This window comes from Lipophrys pholis (genome assembly GCF_963383615.2).
Source record: "Lipophrys pholis genome assembly, contig: SCAFFOLD_24, whole genome shotgun sequence".
In the NCBI taxonomy this organism is placed as follows: domain Eukaryota; kingdom Metazoa; phylum Chordata; class Actinopteri; order Blenniiformes; family Blenniidae; genus Lipophrys; species Lipophrys pholis.
In genome coordinates this window covers 2,118,372-2,143,898 of record NW_028291924.1, presented here as the reverse complement: position 1 = coordinate 2,143,898, position 25,527 = coordinate 2,118,372, and positions in this window count along the sequence as shown.

Here is a 25,527-nt window from a genome sequence, read left to right as displayed (position 1 = left end):
TGGGCCACCAGCTCTGTGTCCAGCAGCACCTGAGCAAGAGGTCGGTCTCACTAACATCTTCTATTCTACTTCAATCTTAGGTTTTTGCTTGTGCTGATGTTGTTTTTATCTATTTCTTTATTTTTTTACTGTTCTATTACCAGGCTGTGGACGAGCAGAATGTCCCGGGGACGGACCGAGTGGACAGCCTGGCAGAGTACTTGGTGGGGCTCCGGGCTGAAACTGCTCCAACCTTATCAAAGCAGCAGGCCAGTAATATCAGAGCCCTGTAGCAGAATGTCCTGCCATCTGACCAGCAGCGTGTGGCCTATGCCGCTCGGCACCAGGTCCTCCTGACAGCCGGCTCAGTTAGCAACGCCTCCGTCTCCAAACCTGGTTGCTACGGGTTCCATCCCAGCCGGATCTCAGCCGGACTGACTCCATATCCCCACTCTGGGCCGGGCCGGGCCGGGCCTCCTACTTTTAGCAGGTAAGTGGCCGTCAGTGATGCTCCATTTACAGAGAGGATTTCGGGCTCCATTCGGAAGTGAGCTCTTGGTGCAGACTTCCAACGGCTTTCGTTCCCAGATATGCACCGGCGCCCTCACCCCCTCTCCCCTTCCCTCCCTCCCTCTCTCTCTCCCTCCCTCCCTCTCCCTCCCTCCTTCCCTGCCTATCTCCCTCCCTCTCTCTCTCCTTCCCTCCCTCTCTCTCTCCCTCCCTCTCCCTCTCCCTCTCCCTCTCCCTCTCCCTCTCTCTCGCTCCCTCTCCCTCTCCCTCCCTCTCTCTCTCCCTCCCTCCCTCATTTCTTCCAGGTGTGCTCCTGGAGTCATGCCAGGAGCTTGTTTTGTTGGGTGGAGGAGCGGCTTTGTGTGCGCAGGAGAGGTGGAGAGAGGAGAAGTTTTTTCCAAGTATTTGTATTATTTGACAAGATTTGAATAAGTTTTAATAAAAGATGCATTTTTATTCCAGACCTCTAATCGAGTCATTTTTTATTCATTTGAATGTGAAATGCTGAACCTCAAACGTTGGGTGGTTTTTATCAACATTCCTATTTTTCTATCAACTGTTTTTTCTTGAGGGGAAAAACTCTTGTTGATATTAATGTTTTGGTTCATAATTTGTAATGTCGCCTTTTTTTTCTGACAGAATTCATTGAAAGGTAAGAATTCAACTTTGGAGGGCTTCTACAGAATCACTATTGATGTTGATATTGTCTAGATCAGAGGTCTCCAACCCTGGTCCTCCAGGGTCCCTGGTCCTCCAGGGTCCCTGGTCCTCCAGGGTCCCTGGTCCTCCAGGGTCCCTGGTCCTCCAGGGTCCCTGGTCCTCCAGGGTCCCTGGTCCTCCAGGGTCCCTGGTCCTCCAGGGTCCCTGGTCCTCCAGGGTTAGCTCCTCCCAGTTTCAACACACCTGATTTCAATGAAAGGCTCGTTATTGGGCTATGTCACCACCTTGGTGATGACATCATCGTTAGATTCAGGTATGCTGAAGCAGGGAGGAACTAGAACATACAGGGCAGCGGTCCTCAGGACCAGGATTGGAGACCTCTGCTCTATGAGTTTGAGAAATAAGAGCTACGGAATTTAAAAGCAGACTCAAGACTATATGAAGTATACAAAGACAAGAAAAAATTTCTTTAATCAAATCAAACTTTATTTATAGAGCACTTTTCATACACAGAACAATTGCAACACAAAGTGCTTCAAATAAAATAGAAAGAAAAATACAATAGAATAGAATTATTGTTGAATTCTAATTATTTGCAACATTTATCATTCAGTTTCAACCAGGAATGCACTGGTAACTGTTCTCAGTATCAGCTCTGATATTGCAGAGTACTCATACTCAAATATCAACAGTGGTGGAACATGTCTTTAAATGGATCACTCTAAAAATATTGATGGAGAAAAAACTCAAATATCATCATGAATTGCACATACAGAGCACCAGGTTCTAACATACTCATTTAATGAACGGAACAGCTCCACCTAGTGTCCCAGAGATGGTGGTGCCAGTCAGATTCTGTTACAGCAGGCAGCCAGGTGGAAGATTTCATAAATACAATGGAGTTTTAATTGAATTCCAGCAGGACCACTTCTCATTGTGCAACATTTAGTGATAATATATTTACACAGGTTATAGATAATATCAAAGTAAGTGGTGTATTAGCAATGATATCAGTGATTCCATGTCTGTTTTTTTTTTTTTTTACTATTTACAATAAAAACCATAGAAACATTAAAACAGACAACAGATAGATGTCAGCACAAATGAGTCAGAACAGAGCAGTCCCTGGAAAAACTAGTTATTGAGGTACAATCAGATGACTGGGAACTCATTTATAAAGGAAAACACGTCCTGTCCCTATGAGTGTACAATCAAACAATACAAGAGAAAGTGAAATATAAAGATATTTAATGGATGACAAAGGGGTTAAAAAATGCATCTAAGAAGAAGAATACATGATAGAGAGAATCCAATAAATGTAGAACGAAAGAGATGGAAAATAAATACAAGAAATGTAAGAATAAGTTCACTCATATAATGAGAAAATGTAAGAAGAATTATTTTAAGAAAGTACCAGAAAACAATAAAGACGATGTCAGCAGTACATAGAAGGTTCTACATAGTATTATTCAACAGGCTTCCAGTAAGGATACTGTTATTGAAAACAGACACACTTCACAAACTACAGACCCACAATTCTCCCAAATCCTAGAAAAACTCTTCAACGACATACTAGATACATTCAGAGAAATGAAATCTAATTCATTAATTCTAGGTCAAAACAAAATCATGATATTTGGAAAATATGAAATAAATAAACAGGTAAAGGTTCAAGTAGAGGGTGTAGATAGAGAAAAGGTGATTGAAGACAAATTTCTAGAAAAATGTAAGGATGAGTACGAGCACATTACAACTCTACAAAGCTGATTTCCTTTGATCTGAGCGTCTCCATGGCTCCAGTGCTGATCTCCTATCAGATCAAAGGAGATCAGTGCCTTTTGCCATGGAGATGCTCAGATCCAAGATTTCCTCCGGCTTTGATCTCCGTTGATCTCCATCCGGTGCCTCTCCCATCCACTTTGTGATGAAAGGCTCATTATTGTTCTTTTTCACAACCTTGGTGATGACGTCATCATTAGATTCAGGTATGCTGAAGCAGGCAGAGAACTAAAACATGCAGGACACCAGCACTCTCTGACCCAGTTTGGACACCCTGATGTATACCATCAAGAAACAGGTTAGATTTATCCTACTGATGATGTGTTGCTGCAATAGTTTCTTTCCACAAACAGCCTGAACACGGACTTGAACCCTGGACCCTCAGATTAAAAGTCTGATGCTCTACCATCTGAGCTGCCCAGGCCTGCCAACACAGTGTTGTGTCTCCATATGATTCTCACTTATGAGTGAGACAAAGCAGACACTGATCCTGACCACCAAGGTGCAGAAGTGGAGACTCTTCTTGCTCGCTGTTTTTAAACTCAACAAATTGTCGTCCATTGTTCCTTCCTGAAGATGCTGAAAAGCTCCCCTCTGGATTTGAAAACAATCAGGAAACATCTGAGCAGACTGCTGGCTGTATTGCATGATATTTTCTCACTGCCTGATTGGCTGCAGGTGAGAAGTTTTGCTTCAGGAAAACCAGTTTTCTCTCCATTTGAAGCTGGAATGAAGAACTGCTTGGTTTTACTGCAAACCTGAACAGGGATTTTAATGGTGGAAGCTCAGATTAAAGAGCATTCATTGATAACGATCATGACTTTTCAAAGCTTAGTTTAGTCGTGGTTCTACCCAGTCGTATGTTCCAGAGTGCACCAGGACGGTAAGGTAAAGCTCACCCAGACCCAACTGTGTTGTTTGGTCCACCACAGAAAGTCCAGTTAAGATGGAGACGGGTTGTGAATGACACAGATGCTACTGGTACAGTATGAGAGTCTGACTGCTTTCAAAAGGTCCAGTGATCATACAAGCGTATCAGTCACTCTCATACTTTCTCATGGTTCTATTGACAATAAGAAGCAACAACACAACTCCACTGCTGGGACATGTTTACTGGATCACATCATGGATGATGGATGATGAATGTAATGTACAGACATGACTTATGTCCACTCTGGAGTTGTGGACTGATGTTCTCCTCCACAGAGAGCAGCTGCTGGTAGCTCACTCTCTATGTTCCTCTGCAGAAAGTGATGAGGTCTGATGTTCTCAGAAGAACTTTTTTATCATCAAGAACAACTTTTCCCTCAGAGTGAGATGAGCTGAGTGAGGAAACCAAGCGGTCCAAGGAGCTGTGTTCTTGTTCCAGTCTCTTCTGGATTGAGTTGCTGCTTGTAGTCAAATGTTTTCACACAACCCTGTTAACCTCCAGCAGAGTTTCTGTAGTGTAGTGGTTATCACGTTTGCTTCACACGCAAAAGGTCCCCTGTTCGAAACCGGGCGGAAACACAAAGAAAAGTTTTTGAAATTCATCAACACAGTTTCCAACATATCAGGAGCTTAATGGACGAAGACGTCTTGTTACATAATCAAATATAACAACCCAAAACCTTTTAACTGGCAGTGGTGGGATTTGAACCCACACCTCCTGAGAGACTGGAGCCTAAATCCAGAGCCTTGGACCGCTCACCCACACTATAATCATATAATAATAATAATAAGATCTATTTATATAGCACCTTTCACAGACAAAAAGCCACAAAGTACTTCACAACACAGTTCAGAAACCTCAGAAAGTACACAGAATATAAAAGGCCAAGACAAGACAAAATCCTAGCAGCACAAAGGTCGTTAATTAAAAGCCTGAACTAATAGACGAGTCTTAAGTTTGTTCTTGAAGGTGTCAACAGAGTCAGTTGAGCACAAAGAGGGAAGAAGATCCTTCCAAAGCCTCGGAGCAACAGCCTGGAAGGATCGGCCACCTCTAGTGAGAAAATGAGAGCGTGGAACCTTCAGCAGGTTCTGATCCACAGACCTCAGAGCCGTTCAGGGTGTAAGGCTGGACCAGCAGTATGAGCAGTGATAACAGGCCTCTGAGACCTGACTCCTGAAGGCTTGGGCTCAGGACTAAAGTGCAGATCAAATAAAAAAAGACTATGATCACTCATATGGACATCAGTTACAGACACGTTTAAAATGTCTCGGCCGAGCGTAAAAACTAAGTCTAAAATATGTCCTTTTTGGTGAGTGGGCTCAGAAACATGCTGCTCCAAATTAAAAGCTTCAGTCAAAGTTAAAAGTTCTATTGTTGGGCAAGATGAGCTGTCATCAACATGAAGGTTCAAATCCCCAAGGATTAAAACAGATTCCAACTTTATTATAGAGGACAAGACGTCCCTAAAATCCTTTAAATAGACAGCAGCGTGGCCAGGAGGACGGTAGAGCAACACCCAGTATAGAGGGGAGGAGAACTCCACCTTGACCATGGTCCATTTGACCTGAAGCAGTTTTCAGGTTTGTGAGTGAGTTCTGTCAGAGCCTCTGAAGCTTGTGTGTCTCCATCAGGATTCATTTTAATACATGGCTTACTGCCATGAGGACAAGTTCTCTTTGACATTTAAAATGGAGACGGGTCTGATCTGATGTGTCAGCATTGGTGCTTCAGTGGTAGAGTTGTCCCCTGCCACTCTGGAGGCCTGGGTTTGATTCCAGTCAATGCAACTAATAATTACAATACAGCCATTTATAATAGTGGTGCCTTGCTCATGCAGTGTGAGCAATCCTCCACAACAATGCCTTAACTCCATCAGGGAAGTGAACCCCAGCCTCCTGTGTGACAGGTGGAGATACTCACTATTAGTGATGCTAAATGAAGCCTCATGAACCATGTTCTTAATTTACTCACCACCAGATGGCACTGTTGGTTTGAAGATAGATCCTGAAGTACTGGCAATGAAGTGTATTTTAAATGTTTGTTGAAGAGACAGCGCCATCTAGTGGCTTCAGAAAATAAAGACAGTGGTTGATGAAGCTCCATTTGGCCAGTATGGGGATTGAACCCATGACCTTGGTGTTATTAGCACCACACTCTGACCAGCTGAGCTCCCCGGCCCACGTTGGTGAAAACATCTACTTTCTTTCTTCCAATATTTGTGTTGAATGTGATTGTAAATGTTTTCTATACAAGAGCAAAACAAGATGTGAAACATCCAAAGAAACCATCAGTCATTCATCCAAATCTTCTGCATCATGGATCAACCAGCAGCAGGAAACTAGTCAAGACTTTGTCTTCATGGGACAGCTTCATTGTTCACAGCTTTTTAATCACAGTTCAATGATTCTGCTGCATATTTGGTTTATTTATTGTGTTTTAAGTTGCTGTGATCTTAACCAGAACTGTTTTTATTGTTTAGTGTTTCTTACATGCAGTGGTTTTATTTCCCATTGCCCCTGAAGGCAACACACACACTCACCACCAGACCACAGATGAACACACAATCATGTCCATACTCCACTTCTGGGTTAACTTCAGTGTTCGTTCCATAACGTAACGTAACAATCCTGAAAATATCTCTACTTCTAGTGGCGGCGTTCTCCTCCTTTTCTGAAGTACTTTATGTTTCACTCCAGGAGTTCTGATCCATCTGGAGCTTTATTTGCTTTTTAATTGCTCATAGTGGAGGATGAGGATTTTTACATCATTTGGACATCACTTTAATTTGAAAAAACTTCTATTTTAACATTGATAGTCACTTTTATTTAAAAAAAACTCCTATTTTCACTTTGATAGTCACTTTAATTTGAAATAAACTCCTATTCTCAATTTGATAGTCACTTTAATTTGTAAAAAAAACCCTCCGGTTTTCCCTTTGATAGTAACTTTAATTTGAAAGAAAACTCATTCTCACTTTGATTCTCACTTTGATAGTCACTTTAATTTGAAAAGAAAACTCATATTCTCACTTTGATAGTCACTTTAATTTGAAAAACACCCTCTTATTTTCCCTTTGATAGTCACTTTAATTTGAAAAAAACTCCTATTTTCACTTTGATAGTCACTTTAATTTGAAAAACACCCTCTTATTTTCCCTTTGATAGTCACTTTAATTTGAAAAAAACTTCTATTTTCACTTTGATAGTCACTTTAATTAAAAAAAACTTCTATTTTCCCTTTGATAGTCACTTTAATTTGAAATAAACTCCTATTCTCACTTTGATAGTCACTTTAATTTGTAAAAAACCCTCAGATTTTCCCTTTGATAGTAACTTTAATTTGAAAGAAAACTCATTCTCACTTTGATAGTCACTTTAATTTGAAAAACACCCTCCTATTTTCCCTTTGATAGTCACTTTAATTTGAAAGAAACTCCTATTCTCACTTTGATAGTCACTTTAATTAGAAAAAAACTCCTATTTTCCCTTTGATAGTCACTTTAATTTGAAAAAAAACTCCTATTCTCACTTTGATAGTCACTTTAATTTGAAAAACACCCTCCTATTTTCCCTTTGATAGTCACTTTAATTAGAAAAAAACACCTATTCTCACTTTGATAGTCACTTTAATTTGAAAAGCAAACTCATATTCTAACTTTGATAGTCACTTTAATTTGAAAAAAACCCTCCTATTTTCCCTTTGATAGTCACTTTAATTTGAAAAAAACTCCTATTCTCACTTTGATAGTCACTTTAATTTGAAAAGCAAACTCCTATTTTCACTTTGATAGTCACTTTAATTTGAAAAAAACTCCTATTCTCACTTTGATAGTCACTTTAATTTGAAAAAAAAATCCTATTTTCCCTTTGATAGTCACTTTAATTTGAAAAAAATCCTATTTTCACTTTGATAGTCACTTTAATTTGAAAAAAAACTCCTATTCTCACTTTGATAGTCACTTTAATTTGAAAAAAACTCCTATTTTCCCTTTGATAGTCACTTTAATTTGAAAAGAAAACTCATGTTTGGTTGTAGGGCTGCCTTGCCCTCTCATCCCCTCATCCTTGACGGAGTTGTCACGTCAGAGGGCAGAACCTATATCCCTCCAGTGCGCGCACTCCGGAGGAGGAGAAAACCAAGCACGAGTGATCAGAAGCAGAGAGTGACACAGGTGGCTCAATCAACACGGGCAGCGCGAGCCAAAACAGCCAAAAGTATCTCGAACCTGGTAAATCCATCGTGCAGGCGATCTCCCCAAAGGCACGTCAAAAGACGTCAGAAGAACAGCTGGTGAGCGCCGCCATGACTGTTTACATTGCAAGAGTAGGTGACTCTGTGGTGCGTTCATGCGCGCTGGGATTCAGAAGGCACGAACATGTGAACAGAACTCTTTTGATTTACAATGATTGATCGTTGATTGTGAGAAAACAGTGAAGAAAATATTGCTATAATTTTGAAATTAGAGTTTCTGAACTGTTTATTTGTATTTTGAATCATGGATTGAATCATTGATTGATTATTTAATTTACTGAAAGTAAACGTTTGATTTGCTAAAACTTACTAGAATAAAAAGTGTTAAGAATTAAGGGGAAACATATAAATACTTAGTAGGCATGTGGAAATTGTTATTTTGTGATTTAATTTTCTTATTTTGTGATGGTAACACCATAAGACTGCTAAAAAAAAATTACACTTAGTTAAAATACAATTTCAATTCTTAAAGAGAAAAACACAGAATGGAAAATGTGCTTGTTGTTGAAGAAAGGTGTGAAAAATCTGTGAATCTGAAAACAAACCATATGTACATGTGCTTATCCTGCATTCTCTTTGTTCCTTTGAGGTTTTTCCACCTGCTGCAAATGACTGCAAAAGAAAATAAAAGCAGCCAATACGCAAAGAGTGGAGTCCTGTGGTTCAGTTGGGGGGACGTCCTATCAAGTGGGGACAATCTGCAAAAATATAGACGCACTTGACAGTGGAAAAACCGCTGCTGAGGGCAAGAAGCCACAGCAGCAACTGTGAGGAACTGGACATTGTATCACAGCAGTCAAGATGACGGACTCAGTGACAGTGGACCAGTTAAAAGCTGCCCGAACAACAGCAAAACGTCAGTTCTCCCGTCTAGCAAACAACATAACCCGGCTACACACAGTAATGTCGGAGGATGAGCTCAAAGACAATTTCAAAAAGCTGGAAGCAACTAAAGTCATGGAAACAAATGATGATGTTGGGGCACAGTATGCAGTTGAAAATGAATCAGAAGAGCTTACTGAACAGATAATGGCTGACCTAGGTAAATCTGCCACAGACTGTGAGAAAAAACTGAGGGAGCTTCGGGACCTCATCCAACAAACTTTGTGGGCCAATTATGGGGAAGAGGAGCTAGTTACGGCACTACAGAACGCAGAAACAGAAGCGGATAGAGAATCGGCTATAGAACCAAGTGAGGATAAAGACGCGTTTGGCTTCCTGGTGGAACATCTAGGGCTCCTCGTAAGGGCTGCAAAGAAGCTGTTTGTCTTATGGAAATGCTGGGCCCCACAGGCAGAACAGCAGGAATTCCAGGGCCGCATACGTGTTCTTGAGATTATGCTCCCCAAGCTGACAGCAAGGAAGGCCGATTGCATCCGGGCAAAAGTGAAGGAAGATGCTGACAGAGGGTTACAAGCGAGCGCCGCAAACGTTTTAAGACCTCCACCTCAAATTAAGTTAAAACCAGCATCGCTCCCCAGGTTTATGGGTATAAGACGTGAATTCTATCGGTGGAAAGGAGATTGGGAGGCCCTTCAAAAACAAGGAGAGCCGACGGGCTCACAGGAAATAAAAAAGTTTCAACTCCTTGACAGCATGGATGATAAGACCGCCAGCGATCTCCATCTGTCGAGCTACAAAACAGCGGCGGACATTTTCAGAGTACTGGAGAATCGTTTTGGGAACAAAACAAACATTGCTATTGAGATAGTGGAAGACCTCCAGAAGCTCCCAATGGTAAAGGATCAGCAACCAAAGAAAATTGTTGAGCTAATCCAGTTTGTGGAAAAAGCCCTCTCAGACCTAAGTGACCTTGGCAAGACTGGGGCCATAAAGAACCCACTGGTAACTCGAACGATTGAAGGAAAGTTGCCTGATGGACTGAAAAAAGAGTGGCTCCTTCATGCAGCGCCAACGGGGGAGGCCACAGATGAAGAAAAGCGCTTTGATGGTCTCCTGAAGTTTCTACAGAGTCAAGAAGCCATATATGAAGAGTTAGAACAACTCAGTGGCGACTCAACAAGACCCAAGCATGAACAAAGACAAGCTCGCACTAAAACTTCAATTCAAGCAAATTCAAACAGCCAGGTATCGGGGTGCGTTGTCTGCGGAGACAGAGGACACAGACGAAAGTTGTACTTCTGCCGAAAATTTCGCACACTCACGCTGGCTGAAAAGCAAGATGCTATGAAGAAGTTGGGAGCCTGTAAGAGGTGCTTGGAAGTTCATTCGGACGGTGGCTATTGCAAAAGTGAATTTCTCTGCAAAAATCAAGGGTGCAAAGAAAGTCAAATGGCAGCCCATCACATCTACTTGTGTCCGAATAAGACCAAGGTCACTACAGTGGGAGGAGGTAGCAGAAGCTACCCCGAAGCCCAGGAAGAATTTGTAAAGAGCCTTCCTCTTGACTTTGCCGAACGGTGCCACAATGTGTTCAGTAACACTGTGGCCAGAACCTCCCACATCTCAGGTCAGCAGAGCCTACTAGCGGAGTATGGATTGGAAGAGTGGCCAGTTGTAATGATGCTTCTTGAAGTCACGGCCAATGCTGGACAAAAAGTAGGCACTCTTATGGACTTAGCGTCCGATACAAACTACAAAACGCACGAGGGTGCTGAACGTCTGAACCTGAGAAGTGAAGCTATTAAACTTGTGGTTCATGGTGTTGGAGGTATGGAGGTCACAGTTGACACGAAAAGATACATGCTGAATATACGGGTTCGAACGGAAAAAGGCACATTCAAATCACATCAATTGGTCTGCTATGGCCTTGAACACATTGCAGACATCCACCAACCCGTTTTGGCAGAACAACTGCCTGCATTCTTTCCCGATGTGCCGAGCAGCGACCTCAGAAGACCAAAAGAGATAAATCTCTTGATTAGCCACAAAGAAGGCAGATTAGCTCCTCAAAAGGTTTGCACCGTGGGGGATCTCGTACTGTGGGATGGACCACTTGGGAAAACGGTGGCAGGGACTCATCCTGAACTGTTCGAGAAAGCCACTGTTTCGGCTCACATGTCCCGCACACATTTCGCCAGATCCATGAGAACCGCGGCTGTGAAGTACCAAGAATACACATGAACTTCACCCGCCATCCAGCACGTCTTCACCTCAACCACAGCTCGTGACTTTTTTGAATGGTGGAAGTGGGATAGCGTCGGCGCTGCCTGCGACCCAAAATGCAGGGGATGCCGTTGCGGGAACTGTCAGCCCGGCGGTAAAGAAATGACCTCGGTTGAAGAACGGGAGATGGAGGTAGTAAAAGGCGGATTGTCATATGCTGGTGCTGATGAACACAGTGAAAGTCCCCACTGGCATGCAAGCTATCCGTGGCTCGAAGATCCATCCACCCTTCCAAACAACAGACGGGCTGTAGAAGCGACCTTCCTCAGAACAGAGAGGCAGCTGGCCAAGGACCTCCAGTGGAAAGCCGCATATACTGCACAAGTCCACGAAATGGTAAATCGCCGTGCTGCAAAGAAACTGTCGGAAGAAACTCTTCTTAGTTGGGCTGGACCTGTGTGGTATATTAGCCATTTGATCGCTCCGAATCCTCATTCCGTGACGACCCCAGTGAGACTCGTCTGGAACAGCAGTCAAAGGTATCAAGGCCAGAGCTTAAATGACCTCCTTCTAAAAGGCCCTGATGTCCTAACCCCAATACGTGGGGTTCTGCTCATGTTCCGACGAGGTTCCTTTGCTGCCTTGGGAGATATCAGAAAAATGTATAACTCCGTCTGGCTGGAGGAACTTGAGGTCCATCTGCACAGGTTTCTGTGGCGGGATTTTGAGAATGAGGAGGTGGGAGAGTTTGCTATCACCAGAGTTAGCATCGGGGACAAGCCGGCTGGATGTATAGCACAGCTTGCTATGAGAGAGACGGCAAACCTCCCTCAGTTCAGCCATCTCAAGGAGGAACGGCAAGTGCTGCAGGAGCATAGTTACGTCGATGACATCCTGACATCCCACAACGATCCACAAAGGCTCAGAACCATAACCACAAACGTGGAAAGGATCTTACAAGCTGGCGGATTTGCATTGAAGCCGTGGGATTTTTCTGGCCAGAGGGAGAAAGACACTGAAGCGTTGTCGCCAAAGATCATTATCCTGCCAAACCAAATGAAAGGTGAAGACAGCAAAGCTCTCGGACTCGGTTACAAGGTGCAGGAAGACAAATTGCATGTCATGGTGAGAATCAACTTCTCAAAACGGAAAAAGAAGATGAGACTGGGTCAAGACTTGCTGCTAGAGAATGTGAGAACAGGAACACCAGACCCGTTGACCAGACGAGAGTTACTGAGTCAAGTTGCTGGGCTATATGACCCGATCGGCCTAACAGCACCCACAAAGCAAAAAGGGACAATTCTGGTGAGAAAAGCTTTTCAGGAGGCCAAGCCGAAGAATGCTGCCGTGAAAGATACATGGGATGTGGCTCTGTCAGATGGACTTCGGGAAAGAGCTATTGAACTGTTCGAGGACTACGTCCGACTCAGCAAAGTGATGTTCACCAGATCCCTCACCCCATTGGTTACTGATGCTGAGCCTGTCGCAGTCACCTTCTCAGACGGCAGTGCGAGCTCATACGGGGCGGTGTTGTACCTTCGATGGACCTGTAAAGCTGCTACCACTGTGAGACTGGTCGAAGCTAAAGCTAAGCTGACTCCTTTTGACCACAAAGGAGACCCAGTCAAAGCTGAACTCTGTGGTGCTGTCTTTGCAAGTCGTCTGAAGAGATACTTCGTACAACACTCCCAGATCAAAGTAAAGCGATGGTACCATTTCCTTGAAAGTCAGACCATTCTGGGTGCCATACATCGAGAGAGTTACAGGTTCCAGACCTTTTTTGCAAATAGGATCGGAGAAATCCAAAGCAACACCAACCTGGAAGAAATAAAGGCTTGAAATAAATCAGAAACAGACTTTCTACCAACCACCTCCTTCCAGATTATCCTGCCTTGGCAGACATGAGAGAGGAAAGGACTCTTCATCCTCCATAAGAACAAGACGCAGTGCAGGTCCTGCTGAACAAAATGACCTAATTTCCTTCTTCCAGCTTCTTCTGGCTGAAGAAATTAGTTTGGGCTCTACCAACCATCCTGCTGAACTATGTAGGAGCTGCTCTGCTGAAACTTCTGCTCTGCCGTGTGCTGCTCGTGCGTGTTCCAGTTCGCTCATGACTATCAGTCATATTTTAATCATATTTAACTTGTAACATCGCTACTGTACGAGCGCCACAGCTCGTTAAAATGTTGGAGTGCAGGCTTTTACATGATGCACCTGAACGCATCACAAACAACTTTCGTCTTGTCCTGGATTCAGAAAGGAAGTATGAAGAGTCCTTTACTCTCCCATGTCTGCCAAGGCAGGATAATCTGGAAGGAGGTGGTTGGTAGAAGTCCTGAAGATCCACTGAGGAGAGCAGAAAGGGTGACAACTGCTCCTCTTCCTCCTCCTGTTCCTCCTCCTCCTCCTCCTCCTCCTCCTCCTCCTCCTCTTCCTCCATCTCTTCCTCCTCCTTCTCTTCCTCCTCCCCCTGCTCCTCTTCCCCCCCTCCTCCTCCTCCTCTTTCTCCTCCTTATCCTCCTCCTCCTCTTCCTCTTCCTCCTCCTCTTCCTCCTCCTTTTCCTCCTCCTCTTCCTCTTTGTCCATCTCCACCTCCTCCTCCTCCTCCTGCTCCTCTTCCTCCTCCTCCTCCTCATCTTCATATGTTGGTTCATTAGAAGTTGGAGAGATTTTTTTCTTGTTGCTCTAAATTCTTTGTTGAGGTTTGAATCCCGTTCCTTCATGTTGGACCTTAACAAGTGTCCTTCAGAGGACAATGAGACTCTGGAACCTTCAGAGAGTGACCTGGTGTGTGTGGGAGTTTTTCAGCTTGTGTAGAGTGGAGCAGGAGCTGTTCACCACCTTCACCTCCATCACCTGAGGACGTGTCCACAGCACAGAGAGTGAGCTGCATGGACAGAGATCATTGGACTGATTGGGTCTTGAAAGTGAAATGACTCCTCCGCTGTGTGTTGGTCACACTGAGTGATCTGCACCGTCACACAGCGGTCAACAGGGGGCAGCAGCAGCTCAACAAAACACCTGAGCCTCTGAGCCTGTAGTGACAGCTGGCCTTGATAGGTGGAGAGAGTCCAGTGGAGGTTGTAGTGAGGTGGGCGGAGCTTCTAGTTCTACCATAGAACTCGTCCTCAATGGTCTGCTGAGTGTCTCTTATCATGCTGCTGCTTTGTACAGTGTGGACGTGCTGACTCGTCACATCAGGACTCAACATGTCTCCTCTGAGAAGCGTCCCAGCTGATGGGGGTGTCCAGGTTGCTCATGGTGTTGCTCAACATGTTCTCAGGTGCTCCACCCTGGAAACATCAACTGGGCTCACATTTCCAGGGTGGGACAGTTGAGGACATGAAAAGCGAGACAGTGTCAATGAGCCTCAGCTTTGCTCCAGATGCTCTGTGTGTGGAACCTTGTTAGAACCTTTTCAAGGTTCACTACTGTGGGAAGAGTGATCTGACACTGACCGCTGAGCAAACTCTGAGCTTCAAACTGTTTAGGAAGACATTTTCTACAAACTGTGGAAAGAAATAACTAATGTGTCCACCAAACTGTCCTCCTGTCTTCATGCTTGGAATCAGAACTGCACCAATTCAACCAAATCTTCATTAGTTTGGTCCAGAAGTTCTCTTCATTGTTTCTTCTGTTTAAGGCCTCGGTGCTTCAATGCTACAATTCTTTCCTCCCACTCAAGAGTCCCGGGTTCAATTCCCAGCCCATGCACCAATCAATGACTGTCCCAATCATAGAACCATTGTTCTGTCGAGTTCCAGGATCTTCTCTTCACAAGTGGTTCCACCACTGCACCTTGAAGTGCCTGGATTTCCAGGAAGTTGATGTGCTTGTTAAAGTTATAGATCAAAGAGTGAGACACACTTTGATCTGTAACTTAATGAGTCTTTATTCCAGGAGGTTCTGAACCTTCAGTCTTTCTAATCATTGATTGATTCAACTTGTGTTGGAACCAAAAGAACAGACAAGAACATTTTCATCTGTGGTGATTCAAACATCACTTCTAGTAACAACATTTCATATCTATGGTCCAAATCCAGCTTTTACACATTTTACACCTTGAGTCTCCTCCTGCACCTCCTCCTGCGCCTCCTCCTGCGCCTCCTTCTGTGCCCCCTCCTCCACCCCTCCTCCTCTTCCTCCTTCTCCTTTTCCTCCTCTCCCTGCACACATCCTGCGCCTCATCCTGCACCTCCTTCTGCACCTCCACCTGCGCCACCTGGTGCACACATCCGGCACCTCCTCCTGCGCCCCCTGCTGCACACATCCTGTGCCTCCTCCTGCAACTCCTCCCTTCACCTCTTCCTGCACGCATCCGGCACCTCCTCCTGCGCCCTCTCCTGCACCACCTCCTGCGCCTCCTCCTGCAACTCCTCCCTTCACCTCTTCCTGCACACATCCTGCGTCTCCTCCTGCACACATCATATGCCTCATCCTGCGCCTCCTTCCACACCTCCTCCTGCGCCTCTTCCTGCACCTCCTTCTGCGCCTCCTCCTGCACACATCCCGTGCCTCCTCCTGAATACATCCTGCGCCTCCTGTTGCACCTCCTTATGCACCTCCTCCTGTGCCTCCTACTCCAACCCTCCTCCTCTTCCTCCTCCTCCACTCCCTCCTCCTCTTCCTCCTCTTCCTGCACACATCCTTCTCCTCAACCTGCGCCTCCCCCAGCAGACATCCTGTGCCTCCTTCTGCAACTCCTTCTGCGCCTCCTCCCTCATATATCCTGCGCCTCATCCTACGCATCCTTCTGCGGCTCCTCTTCCACCTTCTCATGCGCCTCCTCCTGCGCCTCCTCCTGCATACATCCTGGATCTCATCCTGCGCCTCCTCCTGCACCTCCTCCAGCACAATCCTGTGCCTCCTCCTGCAACTCCTCCCTTCACCTCTTCCTGCACACATCCTGCGTCTCCTCCTGCGCCTCCTCCTAAACCTCTTTCTGCACCACCTCCTGCACACATCCAGCACCTCCTCCTGCACACATCCTGCATCTCTTCCTGCACACATCCTGCACCTCCTCCTGCACACATCCTGCTCCTCCTTCTGCACCTCCTTCTGCACCTCCTCCTGCACACATCCCGTGCCTCATCCTGAATACATCCTGCGTCTCCTCCTGAACCTCCTTCTGTACCTCCTCCTGCACCTCTTCCTGCACCTCCTATTGCACCTCCTTCTGCACCTCCTCATGTGCCTCTTCTTGCACCTCCTCCAGCACAATCCTGTGCCTCCTCTTGCACCTCCTCCTGTGCCTCCTCATGTGCCTCCTCCTGCACCTCCTCCTGTGCCTCCTCTTGCACCCCTCCTGCACCTCCTCCTGCACACATCCTCCTGCGTCTTCTCCTGTGCCTCCTTGCACAATCCTGCGCCTCCTTCTGCACACATTCTGCACCTGCACCTCCCCCTGTGCCTCCTCCTGCGCCTCTTCCTGCAACCATCCTGCACCTCCTCCTGTGTCTCCTCCTGCACGTCCTCCTGCACAATCCTGAGCCTCCTCCTTGGCGTCGTCCTGCACACATACATACATACATACATAAATTCATGCACCCATTACATTTAGATAGTTCAATACAGTACATGCATACTTGTTGAAATGGATATTGTGGTTCTGGAAATGTAGCTCATTTTGGTCTCATGGCACCCTGCGAGTTATGTTTAGCACATATTGGTCATTGTGAACAACTTATTTTACAATAATGTAAGAATCCATATGTTGTGAGTACTTGATTGATATAGATACCTTCCCTCCTGTTGAGACATGAGATCCTCCATGGCTCATTAAAGCAACAGATCATCAACTAGCTCTAAGTTAAAGTGCTTTTGCTTCGTTGAAGTTCTATATAGATTATGTCTGATCATCATTACTTTGTTTCAGCAGAGGTAATCTATTATCCACAAATGTATTTTTTTTGAGAGTCATCTTATTAGTTTCTTAATTTGAGGGTTGTTGTTGTTTTTTTTAAGATGGCTGTTTCCAAGCTACATCTAATGTTTAGTTTAGTTTAGTTTAGCCACCACGTTATCTATTGTTCATTTTATACCAATTTTCTTTTCTTTTTTTTTTCTTTTTTTCTGGACATTTGCAACAGGTCATGAATTTCATTGCATATATCAAAAATCGAATTAGATCCACCAAATCTCTAGTTTAAACTCATGTTGATGTGTTCCCACTGGAATGTTCTCACCACCGTGTGTGTAGTTGCATCCCTTCTTTCTCTAACTCTGTATGTGTGTGTTCATGGTCTGACCTTGGCACAATCGAGTGCATTTCACCTCGCGTCAGGGCAGGTCGTCGTCACGTCCTCGTCACTTTACACTGAGACACCGCTGGATATCTACCACCCAACTTTAGTAGCAGAAAAATGCCTATTCAGCATTAAGGAAAGTAGACCCGATATTGTTTGTCCAGAATATTATATTCACTTTGACCTCCCTGAAACAGGGTAACCTTAAATACCAACACCGAGTAAGGACAAGTTTGACCTGATATGATTTGTCTGGAATAAGCTGGTCTTCACTTTGACCTCACTGTGCAGCCTTACTCACCCTAAGGACGGATGTCCACACCGTCCCACCCATACAAGAGGATCTTTCATACAAAAGAGAACTCACTCAGTCTCAGTTGATCCTGGATCTGTCTCTGTTTGTTTACTTTTGTTGGGATTCTGTCCCCCTCTCACCTCCAGTGGATCTGTCCTACAACAATTCAGCTGGAGGACTTTTTGTAGGAAAAGCCTGAGCTGCACGTTTCAGCTCCGATCCTGGAGACGAGAGGGACGTTGGAATCCGGCTCCAAGGACCAAGTTGTCAGGAGACTTTTCCTGGTAAGAAAACCTCATGGAGACAGAAAACACAGGAATCAGACTGAGAGCCGTTTGAGAAAGTTTAAGACCATTTTATTACATTATTCTTGCAAGAAGAGACAAAGTCACAGTCCAACCTCTGCATGATTGTCCAGGAGTTTGTCTCACTCTGAAGTCAGACAGTTCCTTCTTAAAGGCTGAAACTGTTTTGATTCTGCATTGAAGGACACCAAAAGCAGCTCAGAGGTTTGAACAGTGCCGACACAGGTCATCCCTGAACACAGACTGAACATTACACACCATTCTTTATCAGACTAAACAAGATTTCCATAACACAACCTCATAACAACATTTTAAACAACTATATTCTGGCCTAAAACACTCTTAAAACTACACTCTGTTAAACAATGACGCTAAGATTTCAGATTTTTCACTCACGGTTGTGTGTTTCCTCCTTTGGCTTCTCTTGCCAAATGCATTATGGGTAAATTGGCTTCCCAAGCCTACACAGATCCGTGTCGATGCATCCTCGATAAAGTCGGCAGAGCGAGGACACACAGGTACACGAGAACACAAGTACGGACAGTATAGGTATTGGAAAACTGCCCCTGTTTTGATGACTTGTGGCTTGAGTGTTGTTGAATTTGTGTCTTTGGTTTTAATAAAAATTTAAAAGTAACATCAAATTGTATATGATACAAGCAAAGGTGGAGAATACAAGACCTCCGACAGGTAATGCAGCACTAAAAGTGTGCTGAAGGGGGCGCTGTGGCTTAGCTGGTCAAAGTACCTGTGTAGTAATCAGGAGATCCTGGGTTCAAATACCAGCAGTCCCTCACAACATTACATTTATGAAGTGACTGGGAGAGATCATAGCTTGAGCTTTACTTTGAAAGCTCAAACGGAAGGAAGTTGATGTCGAATACAGCTCTTAAAACTTCACTCGTACATTTGATCACAAATATTGTTCTATTTAAATAATGACTTTGATTTTCAAAACAAACTGAATCTTTCAAAAATACAAACTATATAATGCAACAATACTCAGATTTTAATTTAAATAATACTGGTAATACAAAATGTGATTTATGTAATTGTATTTGATAGGATAAACCTAACAAATTAAAATTACATTTTAAAACAGGTTTGATTAGACCACAAACTATATAATAATGACAAATCAATAATTATACAGGTTGTTTGACTTAACAGACAGCTTGTGACCTGTCTCTTTCAACTGACTCTAGATGTCTTAGATGTCCATCAATTTTATGTGTCATTTGTCAACTAGTTCTGGCTGTCAAATAGACGTCCAGAATTACGGCCTGGATTGATGGACGGTCTTGGACATCTATAAATGTCACTAGCTCAGTGGGTTTGATCTGCAACAGAAGCTGATCTCCTTTCAATCTGCTTTGATCTGCTGTGATCTCAGCACTGGAGATGCCATGGAGCCATGGATCAAAGGAGATTTATTCAAAGGAGAAAGCAGCTTCATTCAGCCCCTTCAGCATTCACACTTGAATTTTCTTCTGGAAATGCAAACCTCTAGTGAAAGTAGACTTCCTGTTTGATGGCGAATATTAAAGTTTAAGGCGTGGCCACAAAAGCAAATTGCAGATTTCCTGTAGGACTTAGATGAGGAGTGTCAACACGTGATTTTTAGATCTTGATGAGATGAACAAGTGAGTTTTGGTTTGATCTCTACGACATTCCTACTGGCCGTGGTGTATCGTTTCATCCATCCATCCATCCATCCATCCATCCATCCATCCATCATCCATCCATCCATCCATCCATCCATCCATCCAACCATCATCCTTCCTTCCATCCATCCATTCGTCATCCATCCACCAATCCATCCTTCCTGATCCATCAATCCATCTACCAATCATCCTTCCATCCATCCATCCATCTCTCATCCATCCATCAATCGATATACCAATCCATCCTTCCATCCATCAATCCATTGTTCCATCCATCCATCATCCATCCATTCATCCATCCATCTGTCATCTATCCCTCATTCATCCACCCATCCCTCGATCCATCCATCAATTCATATACCTTCCTTCCTTCATCTATCCATCCATCATCCATCCATCCATCCATTTATCAATCTGTCATCCATCCGTCATTCCTCCATCCATCCATCTACCAATCCATCCATCCATCCATTTATCAATATGTCATCCATCCGTCATTCATCCATCCATCCATCTACCAATCCATCCTTCCGTCCATCCTTACGTCCATCCTTCCATCCATTTGCCATCCATCCATCCATCTACCAATCCATCCTTCCTCATCCATCCATCCATCTACCAATCCATCGTTCAATCCATCCATATGTCATCTATCCATCCATCCATCCATCAATCATCCATTTACCAATCCATCCTTCCTCACCCATCCATCCATTCATCTATCAATCCATCCTTCCATCTATCAATCCATCCATCATCCTTCCTTCCATCCATCATCCATCCATTCATCCATCATGCATCCATCATCTACCAATCCATCATTCGATCCATCAATCGATCGAACAATCCATCCATCATCCTTCCTTCCATCCATCCATCCATCCATCCATCCAGCAATCCATCATTCATCCAACCATCCATCCATCCCTCCCTCCATCCATCCATTCATCAACCTTCCTTCCATCCATCCATCATCCATCCATCCATCCATCAATCTGTCATCCATCCATCCGTCAATCATCTATCCGTCATTCATCCATTCATCCATTCATCCCACCCTCCATCCATCATCCATCAACATTCCTTACATCCATCCATCCATCATCCATCCATCCATCCATCAATCTGTCATCCATCTGTCATTCATCCATTCATCAATCCATCTACCAATCCATCCTTCCATCATCCATCCATTCGTGATAACTTTACATAGAATTATTCCAACATATTCTATGTCGACATAGACTATGTCTACATGCTCTATGTCTAAATGCTCTATATCTATAAGCTCTATGTCTACTTGCTCTATATCTATATGCTATATGTCTATATGCTCTATATCTTTATGCTCTATGGCTACATGCTCTATGTCTACTTGCTCTATGTCTATATGCTCGATGTCTATATGCTCTATCTCTACATGTTCTATGTCTACGTACTCTATGTCTATATACTCTATGTCTATATATGCTCTATGACTATATACTCTTTGTCTACATGCTCTATGTCTACATGCTATATGTCTATATACTCTATGTCTATATGCTCTACCTCTACATGCTCTTTGTCTACGTACTCAATGTCTATATGCTCTATGTCTATATGCTCTATGTCTACATGCTCTATGTCTATATGCCCTATGTCTATATACTATAAGTATTTATTCTCTATGTCTATATGCTCTATGTCTTCATGCTCTGTGTCTACATACTCTATGTCTACATACTCTATGTCTACATGCACTATGTCTACATGCTCTATGTCTATATACTCTATGTCTATATACTATATGTCTACATGCTCTATGTCTACATGCTCTAAGTCTTAATGCTCTATGTCGATATACTGTATGTCTATATGCTCTATGTCGACATGCTCTATGTCTACATGCTCTATGTCTACATATTCTATGTCTATATGCTCTATGTCAACATTCTCTATGTCTACATACTCTATGTCTATATGCTCTATCTGTACATGCTCTATGTCTACATACTCTATGTCAATATGCTCTATGACTACATGCTCTATGTCTAAGTGCTCTATGTCTTAATACTCTATGTCGTTTTGCTCTATGTCTATATGCTCTATGTCTACATACTATATGTCTACATACTCTATGTCTATATAATCTATATCTACATGCTCTATGTCTACATGCTCTATGGCTATATGCTCTATGTCTATATACTCTATGTCTATATGCTCTATCTCCACATGCTCTTTGTCTCCAAACTCTATGTCAATATGCTCTATGACTACATGCTCTATGTCTACATACTCTATGTCAATATGCTCTATGACTACATGCTCTATGTCTAAGTGCTCTATGTCTTAATACTCTATGTCTACATACTCTATGTCTATATAATCTATGTCTACATGCTCTATGTCTTTATGCTTTATGTCTATATGCTCTATGTCTACATACACTATGTCTACAACTATATGTCTACATGCTATATGTCTATATACTCTCTGTCTATATGCTCTATCTCTACATGCTCTTTGCCTACATACTCAATGTCTATATGCTCTATTTCTATATGCTCTATGTCTATATTCTCTATGTCTATATACTATATGTCTACTAGCTCTATGTCTACATACTCTATGTCTACATGCTCTATATCTATATACTCTATGTCTATATGATCGGTGTCTATATGCTCTTTGTCTACATGTTCTATGTCTACAAGACCTATGTCTATATATTCTATGTCTACATGCTCTATGTCTACAAGCTCTATGTCTATATGCTCTATGTCAACATTATCTATGTCTACATGCTCTATGTCTAAATGCTCTATGTCTTTATACTCTATGTCTTAATGCTCTATGTATTTATGTTCTATGTCTCTATATATATGCTCTATGTCTATATACTCTATGTCTACATACTCAATGTCTATATGCTCTATGTCTATATGCTCTATGCCTACATAAACTAAGTCTATATATTCTATGTCTACATGCTCTATGTCTACAAGCTCTATGTCTATATGCTCTATGTTAACATTATCTATGTCTACATGCTCTATGTCTAAATGCTCTATGTCTTTATACTCTATGTCTTAATGCTCTATGTATTTATGTTCTATGTCTCTATATATATGCTCTATGTCTATATACTCTATGTCTACATACTCAATGTCTATATGCTCTATGTCTATATGCTCTATGCCTACATAAACTAAGTCTACATGCTCTATGTCTATATATATCTATGTCTATATACTATATGTCTACATGCTCTATGTCTATATGCACTATGTCTACTTTCTCTATGCCTTCTACCTCTATGTCTATATCCTCGATGTCTATATGCTCTATGTCTACTTGCTCTATGTCCACATGCTCTATGTCTACATGCACTATGTTTATATGCTCCATGTCTACATGCTCTATGTCTATATGCTCTATGTCTACATGCTCTATGTCTACTTGCTCTATGTCTATATACTCTATGTCTACATGCTCTATGTCTATATGCTCGATGTCTATATGCTCTATGTCTAAATGCTCTATGTCTACATGCTATATGTCTACATACTATATGTCTACAAACTATATGTCTACATGCTATATGTCTATATACTCTCTGTCTATATGCTCTATCTCTACATGCTCTTTGCCTACATACTCAATTTCTATATGCTCTATTTCTATATGCTCTATGTCTATATTCTCTATGTCTATATGCTCTATGTCTTAATGCTCTATGTATTTATGTTATATGTCTCTATATATATGCTCTATGTCTATATACTCTATGTCTACATACTCAATGTCTACATGCTCTATGTCTATATATATATCTATGTCTATATACTATATGTCTACATGCTCTATGCCTTCTTGCTCTATGTCTATATGCTCGATGTCTATATGCTCTATGTCTACATGCTCTATGTCCACATGCTCTATGTCTAAATGCACTATGTTTATATGCTCCATGTCTACATGCTCTATGTCTATATGCTCTATGTCTACATGCTCTATGTCTACTTGCTCTATGTCTATATACTCTATGTCTACATGCTCTATGTCTATATGCTCGATGTCTATATGCTCTATGTCTAAATGCTCTATGTCTACATGATATTTGTCTATATACTCTATGTCTATATACTCTATCTCAAACATGCTCTTTGTCTACGTACTCAATGTCTATATGCTCTATGTCTATATGCTCTATGTCTACATGCTCTATGTCTATATGCCCTACGTCTATATACTATAAGTATTTATTCTCTATGTCTATATGCTCTATGTCTTCATGCTCTGTGTCTACATACTCTATGTCTACATACTCTATGTCTACATGCACTATGTCTACATGCTCTATGTCTATATGCTCTATGTCTATATACTATATGTCTACATGCGCTATGTCTACATGCTCTATGTCTAAATGCTCTATGTCTATATACTCTATGTCTATATGCTCTATGTCTTAATGCTATATGTCTACATGCTCTATGTCAAAATACTCTATGTCTATATGCTCGGTGTCTATATGCTCTATGTCGACATGCTCTATGTCTACATGCTCTATGTCTACATATTCTTAGTCTATATGCTCTATGTCAACATGCTCTATGTCTACATGTTATATGTCTATATACTCTATGTCAATATGCTCTATGACTACATGCTCTATGTCTAAGTGCTCTATGTCTTGATACTCTGTCTTTTTGCTCTATGTCTATATGCTCTATGTCTACATACTATATGTCTACATACTCTTTGTCTATATAACCTATGTCTACATGCTCTATGTCTACATGCTTTATGTCTATATGCTCTATGTCTACATACTCTATGTCTACATACTATATGTCTACAAACTATATGTCTACATGCTATATGTCTATATACTCTCTGTCTATATGCTCTATCTCTACATGCTCTTTGCCTACATGCTCTATATCTATATACTCTATGTCTATATGATCGGTGTCTATATGCTCTATGTCTACATGTTCTATGTCTACAAGAGCTATGTCTAAATATTCTATGTCTACATGCTCTATGTCTACAAGCTCTATGTCTATATGCTCTATGTCAACATTCTCTATGTCTACATGCTCTGTGTCTACATGCTCTATGTCTAAATGCTCTATGTCTATATACTCTATGTCTATATGCTCTTGGTCTTAATGCTCTATGTATTTATGTTCTATGTCTCTATATATATGCTCTATGTCTATATACTCTATGTCTACATACTCAATGTCTAAATGCTCTATGTCTATATACTCTATGTCTATATGCTCTATGTCTTAATGCTCTATGTATTTATGTTCTATGTCTCTATATATATGCTCTATGTCTATATACTCTATGTCTACATACTCAATGTCTACATGCTCTATGTCTATATATATCTATGTCTATATACTATATGTCTACATGCTATATGTCTATATGCACTATGTCTACTTTCTCTATGCCTTCTTGCTCTATGTCTATATGCTCGATGTCTATATGCTCTATGTCTACATGCTCTATGTCCACATGCTCTATGTCTAAATGCACTATGTTTATATGCTCCATGTCTACATGCTCTATGTCTATATGCTCTATGTCTACATGCTCTATGTCTACTTGCTCTATGTCTATATACTCTATGTCTACATGCTCTATGTCTATATGCTCGATGTCTATATGCTCTATGTCTAAATGCTCTATGTCTACATGATATATGTCTATATACTCTATGTCTATATACTCTATCTCAAACATGCTCTTTGTCTACGTACTCAATGTCTATATGCTTTATGTCTATATGCTCTATGTCTACATGCTCTATGTCTATATGCCCTACGTCTATATA